The sequence below is a fragment of the Callithrix jacchus genome, chromosome 20, assembly GCF_049354715.1.
Source record: "Callithrix jacchus isolate 240 chromosome 20, calJac240_pri, whole genome shotgun sequence".
NCBI lineage: Eukaryota > Metazoa > Chordata > Mammalia > Primates > Cebidae > Callithrix > Callithrix jacchus.
In genome coordinates this window covers 21,403,347-21,416,592 of record NC_133521.1, presented here as the reverse complement: position 1 = coordinate 21,416,592, position 13,246 = coordinate 21,403,347, and the positions used below count along the sequence as shown (strand labels likewise).

Here is a 13,246-nt window from a genome sequence, read left to right as displayed (position 1 = left end):
AGTGAACTCTCATTCCTCCATGGCAAAAATTGGCTGGTACATATGTTCTCCAGTTAGCCAAGGTCCCTATTTCACTTCTGTATGTGACTCTTTCCTTCATGCAGTTCACATGCATTCCTGCCACTTGTAGGAATTTTAGTTTGTGATTTCTTCTTAAACCTTTCCATTGCAGTTTCAGAAAGAAAGAGAGAGAGAGGAAGGGAAAGAAAGAAAAGAAAGAAAGAGAGAAAGGAAGGAGGAAGGGAGGGAAGGAAGGAAGGAAGGGAGGGAGGGAGGGAGGGAGGGAGGGAAGGAAGGAAGGTAGGTAGGTAGATAAGTAAGTAGGTAGGTATAGACAGTGTTCCACCATGTTGGCCAGGCTGGTCTTGAACTCCTGACCTTGTGATTCACCCACCTCGGTCCCCCAAGTTCTGGGAGCTCAAAGACAGGTCATGAGAAATTGTCAAGTCAGAAAGGCTTTTATTTCTTGATTGCTTGCTACCTTGCTTTCTCATTTTCATTTTACATAAGAGAAATCTTTAATCTGTCTTGTAAAACAATTTTGTCACATATTCCAAATGAATGGAATTTTGAGTCAACCTGATATTAGGAGATGAACTTTAATTTAGACACTGATATATGTGACTTCAAATTAATAGCCTGAAGGTTATCACTTCTTTTTCTCATGTCTCAGTTTTCTCATATCTAAAATGTGAATAAAAACAAATACATATTTTGAGGATTTAAATAAGGTTATTGCCTGCTACATACTAATCATCCAAAGAATGTAAGTTTATTTTTACTCCCTTCATACCAATGCATTCAAATGTTTTTATTTCTAGACACATTCTTTTTCCACTCATATTTCTATGTTGAAAGTAAATAAAAATTAATTAGTCCTATAGAAATCCAATACATAGAACTAATAGTACTGAAATATAAACATCTAATGTAAGTAGAATTAGAGAATTACTTATTGTAGCTTTCTAAAAACCATGACAGTAATACATATTTAAAGTGCTTTAGAAAGTAGATCTAAAGATCATAAAGTGATTACAAAATGCTCTCATAATAATGCCCACAATTCCATATCACATTTGGGGTCTGGAAGTGTCCAAATTGCTGTGTAATGTTCTATTCTCTGAGTAAACAGCAAATGTAGTTGGTAAAACCCAACCAAGGTTGCTGTTCTGTTAGAAAGGAGAGAATCCACTCTACTTTGTATACACCATCCTATCAGCTCATAATGTAATTCCTACATAGATTTCACAGGAGAGACTCTTAATTGAATTCAATCTTTCATTGCCCACAAGGTCAGTGACCCTGTATCTCTTACTCTTATTTGAGTCTCTAGGCCCTAACATGATTCCTAAGACAAGTTGACACTCAACAATTATCTGTTGAATGAATGAATGAATGAGTAAATGAATACATGTATAGATAAATAAAAGCACTGATTATTATAAAAGATCCATTTTATAACTATTTGAAATGCTTTTTATTGTAAGCATTAGGAAATACAAACTCAGTAGACACAAACAGTAAAGAAAATAATTACTAGCTCACTAATAATGGCTCCAAGGAAGAAGAGATTCTTTCCATTCCTCCTGCACCCCTTCTGCTTGTAGATTACTCCATGTCTTCTCTTTAACAATAATTTATGTATTTTTCTCTAGACCTTGCTGTTTTTGATCCATGTGCCTTTATCAAAAATTTCTGTGATAAAATAATATAAATCAGCCATAAATATAAGTAGAATACTTAATAGAGATATTAGCTACTGACAATTGATTTGATTTTACAAAATGTAAGTATTATGTAATATTAGTAAGAAAAAGCAATCAAAGTAAATTTGGATAAAGGAATAGGTAATTCACAGAAGAGAAAAATTCCAGTGGCAACCAACACATGAATAAGTTCTTAATCAGGACACACACACACATACACGAATTAGATAGGTAAACAAAAAAGACTATAAATATTGATTGGGCTAATATTAGGTGTTATTAACATTTTTATAATACTGAGAAAGCATAAACATTGAATATTGGTTCTGACATGTTGAGTAAGAATTTGTCACTGTCGGATAAATGTAATATGTATATTCCTACTACTGAGAAATTCTATTTCTGAGCATATACACGTATACTTACTACTTACTGCAACATTGTTTTGTGATTAAGATCGAAAACTAAAGTGAGAACAGTATAAATGTCATTGTACTGGGGAAGGAAAATTTAATGATGTGTAGTATGTTTGGGAAAATAAATTTTTTAAAATGATCCTGATTGCTGGCAGCTGGTTGCTGACAGCAAAGAGATGACAAGTCAGCAGTATTTCCAACAGAATGTAGAGTGTTCACAGAATATAAGCAGTACTACAACAGACACTGTGTAACCATGATGAAATGAGATAAATATGAAATCACCAGTGAAACAAGACAGAGCAGACACCATGCCGCAACCAAAACAAAGAAAGAAAGAAAAAGAAACACATACATAAATGAAAAACTAAAACAGTGAACATCATGTTTTTTTTAATTAACTGGTTTATTGTTTCTTGGAAATAAATTGTAAAAACTCTAGATAAAGGAAATATAATGAAAACTCTAGCTTCACATTAATAATTTTTCCTCCTATATAAAAAAATAAAAGGTATCCAATCACTGGATTGCCTCTATGTTTTTAAATTACACCCAATTAAAAACTGGCCATTTCTTTTCTACATCTTTCTCAAATACCCTTGGCACAAGACAGGCTAAGGATCCCTTCTAATTATTATTGTAACTTCACATATTTACTTTAATCATGACACTCATTATACAATTATTATTACAGTGTTGTGTTTCTATGCCTAATTTTTCTCAAGAACTTGAGTCTCTGAGGAAACAGATCATGTATTATTTTGGCACCTTGTGCCCAACACAATGACTAAAATGTATACGCTCAAGAAATACTTTATTGGCTCAGTGAACAATAGAATGGCTTCATGAATGCATTATTAACCAAATAAATACTATCACCAGAGAACAATCTGCATTTTGTTCCATGCATACAATATTGCATATAAAGGAGATATTATAGATTAAAGAGTAAGTAAAAGTAATCTGATTTTGTTTTGACATTTCCTTCTGTTATCTCACATCTCACCTCTCCATAATCCCACAAAAGGAAGGGTGTGGAAATGAAATATAAAAAGATGAGAGATATCACACTTTATTAATTTTCAACCATGTATCCTCTATTTACAATTTCTGAAGCCCAATTTTGAAAGTTGTATGCACAGTAGTATATTAATTATGGGGATTATGAAACCCTGCAGCTTGATGTGTTGAAACAGAAGAGGGTTTTAATTTTAGGAGAACTCTCTTTAGATTTTCATGTAAAATAAAATTTCTTGCATCGACTGTGCACTAATGAAGATGAGAATGTTCTCTTAGTGTGATCAGAGTTACTCCCGTGTTGATTACCTCTTAGTGAGTAGAGAGGAAATGGAAAAGCAAAAGCATTGATTTTAAAGAAATTTATCATCTTGCAAACCACATATTACCCAAATAGATTTAGTCTTAATCTTTTAATAAACTGTAACAGTTAGTGATTTCTGCAAATGGTGTCTCAGCTTAATCTCACAGAAGACTCTACAGTTCTGCAGTGGATTAGAAAAGTCTCCCATCTTTCAATATTTGTCTTTGTTCCTTTCAGTAGCTGAATTTAATTCTTCTTATCCTCAATGACAAGGCAATTTCAGAGGATGAAATTTCTCACATGAAACCTACACCTTTTAAATAATAATTCAGAACTACAAATTGGATGTGTGTGTGTGTGTGTGTGTGTGTGGTGTGAGCACATATGCATACACAGCTTACCGGAAAGACGATGGTCTGATTTGTGAACATATAATTAATTTTATAGATTAAAATGTTTTTAGACATAAGAAATGAAACACCATTGTTTGCAACAAAAGATTAAACTGACATTATCCTCAGCTTCATAATAAAAGATGAAGTTTCAAAAGTAAAAATAAATAAATAAATAAAAAACGTCACATTCTAATCAATGTGGGTAACCCAGTAATGTTAGATGGGTGTGAAAGGCTAATGCTCCCTTTTCTCTGATCCTTCTTGCACCTCACCAGGTTCAGATGTACATTATATTTTACTTAGATCACTATATATTTATATATCATCTTCTTAATTGATTCCCCCATGAAATTTCACCAATCTGTCTAATCATCACATCTTTTCTATTAAGTGATCTTTCTAAAACTGCATTAAAAATAGACTAAAACAAACATGAAATTTTTCCAGCTTATATCTAAAATGTTAAAGTTATGAACCATGTACAGGCATTGTTATGAATGTCACCATCTATTTTGATTTTGACTGTCATGTCTTCTACATAGATATGATTCTCCAAAATTGGGATTTTAGGGTATAGGCTAGAACAAGTTTTCTCAATAGCACCATTATTGGCATTTTAGGTTGGACAGTTCTTCTTTGTTATGTATACTCTCCTGTGCACTAGAGAATCCTTAGCAACTCCACTCACTGACCTTTTTCACTCTGTGCTAGTAATACGCCCTTATCCCTAGATGTAAAAACCAAAAATATATTCAGACATTTCAAAATACTCCCTGGCAAAATTTCAAAAATTTCCCCCAGTCGTGAACTTCTGGGAGTTTAGACACAGTGTTTCTTATATAATAAATTAATTCACATAGTTAATAATTAAATAGACACTCCCCAATAGTCATTAATTCTTTCCTTGATTTAGGGTTGGGACATGTTTAAGAACTTGGACTTAGTCCTATTCTGCCTTAGTTTTACCCCAGCTCTGTCATTCACTGGTTTTATGATCTCTGTGAAGTTCTCAGCCCCTTTCTCTTTTAGGTGGCTCATCTGGATTGGGGAATGTTAAACACACTTAACCCACAGGTGTATTTTGAGTACCAAGTTAGGTTTTCTACATAAAGATTTGAGAAATAGTGTTATTCTGGATTGGTAATCGTGTGATCAGGATAGAAATATCTCTGAGTTTCCCATCAAACTACTTTTTTATCCACTCTTACCTGGGTTAACCATGTCAAAGAGCAGATAACCCATCCAGTGAAGTAACTCCACTGAGATGTCAGAAGGTAGCAATAAGTGTCTTCTCTGACTATCACTCTTACCAGAACTCCTTCCAAAAGCATATCATCACTACAATGTCTGGTTACCAAATAACCTGCCATAATTACTCCTTTCTCATGACACTCTTCAGCACACGCTTATCACTGGAAGGGTTGCCATAGTTGTTACATTTCCAGCAAATAGGAAACAGCGATCTGCTCTCTTATCTTTTCTTGAGACTCTTGGATAATGTCTTATCCTGCACTGTGAACCATTTTCCATTTGCTTATTTTGTGTGAACACATGTGCTGATTCTTTCAGTTTGTGCAGACTTTTTATTCTTTCTAGAGTGAACGATCTTCTCTTTACATCTTTATTCACCCCTTCTTATGTATTTGAAGTGGCAGTGCACATTTATCTGTAGATTAAATATAAAAGTGTCTTAACAGAAAGAAAAGGAGGCCCACATGTACTTATAATTAAGGGCCATGAAAATCTTATATGACGTTTGCACTTAATCCTAAATGCATAGATCAGTATCAGCCAAAAATAAAGGAAATAAGGGAATGAACCTGTGAATACTCTGGTTAGAGAAAGCCAACAAAATACTAAGTACATAAGTCCACAGATAAAAAAAGCATGCATACTCAAAACATTAAAGAAAAATCAATATACATATATCTGTGAAATAAATGAATGTTTTGGCATTTGACATATTGGAAGTTCCTTGTTGAAGACATGTCTGATTTATGCACTGATTCACATGAAATAGTCCAGTCCCACCTTTCCAACCTCCGTTCTTTGTTCTTTCTGTGATCAGCTCTTTTCATCTTTCAGTGGTCAGCTCAAACTGACCACCCCAGAAAGATATTCTCTCACTACTGTGCCTGGTATAACAGTTTCTAGTAAGTGTTATGGAGAAAATATAAACTATAAAATTTCCCAACAATAATTATTTGTTTGGCTGGGTGTGGTGGCTCACACCAGTAATCCCAGCACTTTGGGAGGCCAAGGTGGGTGGGTCACTTGAGGTCAGGAATTCGAGACCAGCCTGGCCAACTGGTGAAACGCCATCTCTACTAAAAATAAAAAACTTAGCTGGGTGTGGTGGCACACACCTCTAGTCCTAGCTTCTTGGGAGGCTGAGGCACAAGAATCACTTGAACCCGGGAAGCAGAGGTTGTAGTGAGCTGCGATTCTGCCACTGTACTCTAATCTGGGTAACAGAGCAAGATTCCACCTCAAGAAAAAAAATAATAATGCTTTGCTTAACTATTTATTGATTGTTTTCTAGCCAATTCACACAGATTTCTTGAGGGCAAGGATCTTGTTTGTTCACCTTTTTATCTCCAGTGCTTAGAACATCATCTGGCACACAACTGGCATGCAAAAAAAATTGTTAAATGAATGAATGAGTGAATGAATGAATGAATGGGTAAAAGTAGCGCTCTGTAATGTCACCCACCAATTGCATTCCAGCAACCTGAGACTTACCCAACAACTGAATATCCTGTGATGCTAAGGACATCACTATGTTCAGAAAGCAGGGAAAATGAAAATCAAAGTCTTCCCCTTACATTCCTTTATACTGATGTACCAAGCATCTGGATTTTCCATTCTTATCAAATGCCAAGAATAGGTGTGTACCAGGCCAAGACACTGTATAAGGCTTAATTTGAAGTTACCTTCTATTGCAGAGGCTAAAACAGGAGAGCTATGCACAACATTTTAGCTATACTAATTTGCTCAGTTTCATGGGCCTCATTTTTAAAAATTATCATTAGGAGTATAAAATGAGTGCATGTGAAGGCACATTTCTTCATGTAGTAATATATATAAAATGAAAATGTATTTTCAATTACAGTAGTTTCAAAACTTTCTGAATACAGTACAATAATGAATTTGTTTTCAAGTAAAAACCAGCTAAAGTCTGGCTCATATATTTGCCATTTTCATTTCTGACCCCTTTCTGCTGATGTGGGTCCACAAAGTCATGATTCTGTTGAATTCATTTTCTATTACACTTTCTAGAACAGTATTTTGACCACGTCTGATTATAGCTCAATTGGAGTGGAGGAAATTACCTGATAATTTAGGGAAGAATTCCCTTTCAAAGCCTGCAGGAATCTGCTCTTCAATTTAGAAAGAAATTTACAGAATCAGGTTGTTTGTGTGAGTTGTAAGTATTGTTTAGTGTTTTGACCCAGGGTAAGATATATCATTCAACCAAATATGATTTGATGTCTTTTTTTCCTCCTCTCTGTGATATGAATTCAGATTAACTCAGAGTATCTTCTCTCCCATCAAGTCGTGCACTGTCTTTCTCTCTGTAGTGTTATTATACATTTCTGGTAAATGTATTCAAACCATAACTATAATAAACAAGATTCCCACTTACAACTTTGCTGAAAGTAAGAGACGAGAGTATTTTCTGATTTCCTAAGATTGCTTTTTAAAGGTATTTCCGTTTTTAGAAAAAGAAAAAAAAATCACAAATGCATATGTTGAAAACCTGTGTTGATTGTAAATGCCCAAAGGTGTTTGTGAAATGGAGCCTTCTTGAGATCAATCTTACTTCCTTTTATGTCTTAAACTTCATCTTCGTTGCAAATTGCCTAGCCCCTGTGGAAGACTGCTGTTGGGCACACATACGAAGAGGTTAATTACTACCTTATCACCCACACGTTTCTCTATTTCACAGCATCTTGGCTTTTTCTGTGTTACTCAGTGGGGATGCTTTAGATTTTGTCCTTCAGTTGCTGAAAAGGATTCTGGTTCCATACAGAACTTAGAACAGAGCTTCCACACAACATAATCACACTTTCTGTTTTTGCCATGCACCCAAGATCAATCTTTTAACATGAAAGGCTAGGCACTGAATGTTCACCACTAACTACAATACGTATTCTGCCTAGTGAGATCAGGTAGGTACACAGGGAAAATGAAATATCACAATGTAGTATCAGGGATGGGCACTGGGCACAGCAGACCAGGGAAGAATGTGGAAAAGGAGATGATTGACTCTTCCTGAAAGGCTCAGGATATATGAGACAGGACTTTGAAAGGAGGCAAAAGGAGGAAGGACACTTTGCAAGGAGGGCATAAAATATGTAAAGCCATGAAAACCTCAGAAATAGAGATTTAGTTGGAAATATAAAAATGTATATAATATTTCAGTATCTCAGCTCAGGTGCTGGAATGAGAGTATCCAATTTGAGAGCAAGGATCAAACATAGGGATATGTCATAAAATTTTCAGATCTTATCAATCCATATTCAAAGAGTAGACCCAAACAAAATCCTAATGTCTACTTATTTCTGTACTAGAAAGAACACAGGTCTTGAAATCAGAAGTCCTGTGTTCTCACCTGCCCACTGAGTTATTTTGGGCAAATTGTCTTCTATTTGTCCTTAATTTCCTCAACTGAACAATCAGGACAAAATAATCATTAATATCTCAAGTCATTTTGTAAATTCTATGCATGTTGAAAGAGTTTTGAGATTTAAAAAATTCCATTCAAATGAATGTCCTTTTATATATTCATCTACTTTTGAATATTTGTCAGCTTACTATGTATAAAGCATGGGGCTATGCATGGGTAATTTATCAGTAAGCAAGAAAAATAAGACCCCTTGTGTTCCAAAGCTCAAGATCCTCTTTACTGTCACATTTAATCTGAGAAAAAGTGTTTCAGGCAGAAGAAACAGAAAATATAAAGACCCCAAAGCAGAAATGACACTGGTATAACACACACACGCATCCGCACATGCACTGATAGAAGATGAGAGGGACTGCAGTGCCCCTTCAACTGCTAAGTCCCTTGGGAAGGAACTGGAGCAGTGGAAATTTTATATCCAACTCTTCTAATTGGAGCTATAGGATATATGGGCCATGAAGCCAGCAGTGTAGGTGCCATGGCTTTAGCCTTTGACATCCTCTCACTAAAACAGAAGGAAAAATTTGCGTTGCTAGGATACCCTCGCATTCTAGACTCTGCAATGCCTTGAGCCTTTGACTCTTGACTTTTATGTCTTTTTTCATCTGTCAAGGCTCTCAGATGAAAGGAGAGTATCAGGAAGCCATGTACTGGCATCACACTTTGCAAGATACAGATTGACTTCTCTTATTTCTTCTCTCATTTAAGCATTCTCCTTTCCTTTCTTCTAATTGGTTCCAGAAGTTCTTGATACAAATGTCATGTTGGGTGAACAGTGGCAAATGTATGCTAACTCAAGTGCCAGTCCCGACCCATTGTGGCAACTGCCTAGAAAACTATGTGAAGAAGCATTCTAAGCTAAGGTAAAGGGCACATCAGAGAGTGGGAGAGAAAACTAGTCAACATCTTTATTAAATTTGGTAAGTAACAAAGGGGCAAACTTGGGCTAGATCTTTCTTAAGGAAATCTGCTTTATTAGTCATTTTAAGATTAAAATTATGATCAGATTGCTCTTTTCTTGAACATATTTCATTTTCAATATATTTTATTAGGTGCCCGATGCAAGAAAACTTATCATAGTTGCCTTAAATAACAAACGTTCCTGACAAGAGTGTGACCTCAAAGACTGCAGGTATTAGTATTATTGCTTTTGGTAGTTTTTGCCTTTAGTATTAATTTCACAGAGACCACCACTGATATTCTCAGCTTCTTCGACACTATGCAAATGAATGAACATTTCCTAGCCTTCATCCTTAGCTGTATTACGGGAGTACTAACAGAGCTTACCTCCTATATTTGTGAAAATTCAGTGAGAAAATTCCCTTAATGTACTTGCACTAAGACTACCACATAAAAATTTCTTAGTAATTCATTAATAAAATTTAAATATAGTGATGATAATCATCTCTCCTATGCTCATGAAAATAATTCTTTCCAATTTCAACCCCAAAAAGGAGGATGTAGCCAATTCCTAAATCCAATGTCATAAAATAAGGTAATTTGAGCCTTCTTTATTTACTGTAAAGACCCATTGAAATGCTCCACCCAGCTGTCGTTAGAAGAAGTTAATTAACAAGACATGCGTGACTTCTGCCACTCCCTGTACATGTTTTCTTTTAATCCAAGTTCAGCTTCCATTACATCTCCTTCATATTTTGTATATGTGCTACTTTTTCTCAATTGTAGTAGATGAAGCTTAAGGGTTAAATCATTCAGAAGTAATATAATAAGAAAGAAAAAATAATAAGGGAAACTCTAATTTACAAGGTGGCTTAACTTCATGGAAATATAGATAAATCTAATCTGAATTAAGAGTAGTGACAAAATGGACAAATTATTTTAATGTATAAATTACTAATTCATTATGTAGATATCAGTTGTCATATTTCCATGTTTTGACTGTGTCTGGACCAGTGCTGTACAATACAAATAATAATGAAAGATGCACATGTAATTTAACATTTTTGTAGGCTCATTAAAAAAGTAAAAATAAACATGTAGTTAGGTGCAATAATATATTGTATTTAATGAAGTGTATGGAATATATGATTCTTTTTAACATGTAGTCACTAGATAATATATTCATGAAATATTTTAGATTGTTTATATATTAGGCCTTGAATATGCAGTCATGCATTTTACACTTTTACCACATCTCAATTAAGATGCTAAATCTTCATTAAAGAAGCTTAATCTGTACTTAGATTTTATAAGATTAGCAGTTGAAAAAGTAAATCCATATGCTCTAGTGTTCCAAACATATTTTAAATTTTTCAGTAGCTGAATAGAGTGCCCCCAAATAATTTTCTTTGAATATTCACATTGACAAACTAAATCATCCTTTTTAGAAGAACTGATATGACTTTGAAGTAAAATCAAATTAATTTCAAAACTACATCATTCCTAATAGACAAAATCTTGTGTCAACTGATTATTTTAAATATCAAATTAAAAGGAATGTTACATAAATTGAAAAGCAATACTACATATATCAACATCAAAAAGTATTCATCATTTTCTCTTGTAGTTTTATAGTCAAATTACATGGTGCTGTTGTTTACAAATACAATCTTCTGCACTGATTCTCATTATACAATGTAGTAAGTCATAGCCAATTATCTGTTTTATGAAGAGTTTCAAGTCTAACATAAAGTCTCTTCCATAGAAAAGTCATGAATAAGTTTCATTTTTCCTTGGAGCATCAAATTTATCTCTTTAATATTCAGCTCAATGTCAGTAGAAAACATAAAGCAGGCTGTCATTTTTATCTTTGATTATTGAAGATTTGGCAAACATTCTTGTATTTCAAGAAAATTTTGAATTTGAATTAACAGTACGGTAAATCTTTGTGAATCTCTTGACTTCTCAACTAATGAGCATAGCAAAGAACATGAGACCATTACATTATATTATAATAAGCAGTTCTGAAATATTTATATGAATGTATAAATGATTTTTTCAGAAAACTAAATTTATTTATTTATTTATTTTGGAGACAGAGTCTCCCTCTGTTGCCCAGGCTGGAGTGCAGTGTTGCAATCTCAGCTCACTGCAACCTCCATCACCTCCCGGTTTCAACTGATTCTCATGCCTCAGCCTCCCAAATAGCTATGATTACAAGTATGCACCACCATGCCTGGGTAATTTTTAAAGTTTTTGTAAAGACGGGTTTCATCATGTTGGCTAGGGTGGTCTCGAACTCCTGGCATCATGTGATCCACACGCCTCAGCATGAGCCACCATGCCCAGCCTTTAAATTTACATAAGATGCATATTATGCTGTTGAGTGACACAAGGGAACACCAGTCTCTTACTTTTTATTACAATAACTTTAGTTTTTAACTTAGCATAGTTGGAGCATCACTCATCTTCATAGAAACTTTAAAAAATATTTAATTGAAATTCTCTATCAAATGCAAACATTTCAAATATATATGTGTCATGAGTTCAATTTTTTATACCATGAACTGACATTTCTTTTTGAATTTTGAAGTCTTTTGATTAAAATGTACTCAGATATTAATTAGTTAGTATCTCTTATAGCAAGAACAAATTAAACTAATTTTGAGTCAAGTGATAATTGATATTGTTAGAAATGTTTTGTTTTTGTGCAGGCAATTATGCTGGTTTAATTGAGGATATGTCATTTTAAGTAAAACTTAAATGTTTTCATTATAAGAAAATTTTAAAATAATTACTGCTTTTGCCGTCCATCTATCAAAACTTGATTATTTCTTTTTGTCTGCAAACCCAAGCATTTTTATGTCTGGTCAATATTACAAGGCCATATCATTGTACAGGTCATTAAGATTTTTGTTGTTATTGGACATTTATTTCTGATTTCAGGCAAATAAATCTGTCGATTCTATTCTGACCCTTGAGAAAAACACATTTTTTAATTTTATCTAATTGATTCTCTTAATTATTTTAACAGTACAAATAAATGGTGTTTTCACTCTGCCAGAGTAAATTGTATTTGTTATTCAATGTGAATTCTTTTATATACACCTATTTCTCATTTCATTTTTTTCTTCGGTCTTCTACATATATGATATGGTTTGGCTGTGTCCCCACCCAAATCTCATCTTGAATTGTAGCTCCAATAATCCTCACGTGTCATGGGAGGGACCCCTTGGGGAGTAACTGAATCATGGGTTTTTTTCTATGCTCTTCTTATGAGAGTAAATAAGTCTCACGAGATCTGATGTCTTTATAAAGGGCAGTTCCCCTGCATATGCTGTCTTGCCTGCCACCAGGTAAGATGTGCCTTTGCTCCTCCTTTGCTTTCTGCCATGATTGTGAGGCCTCCCCAGCCATGTGGAACTGTGAGTTCATTAAACTTTTTCTTTAAAAATTACCCAGTCTCAGGTATTTCTTCCTAGCAGTATGAAAATGAACTCTTACAACATATTACAGCTCCTTTGCTGCATTTTCACTCAATTATGAATCATGGATATACTTTTGTTTTATTTTAAAAATATATTGATAGTTTTATACTGGAGACATTTACTTTCTATTCAAATAATATGTACCCCAATCTAATTATCAGTTACTATTCCATTGGCACTACAATAACTCCTATTTTCTGCATAAAATACTCAAATAAGTATGTTACAACACATTAGAGATATACCTACAAATGGTCATTTAAACTAGAGCAACCTATTAACTCTGTCTAGATTAGTGATGTGTTTTACATAATATTTCAAATAACAGACATGTTT

The 13,246-nt window shown here is 34.1% G+C and overlaps 1 long non-coding RNA gene across 1 annotated transcript in view; it reads left to right on the top strand.

The window, feature by feature from the left end:
• LOC144580583 (uncharacterized) overlaps positions 1-13,246 on the top strand; it is a 514,841-nt gene that overhangs the window by 333,482 nt on the left and 168,113 nt on the right. The window lies entirely within an intron of this gene.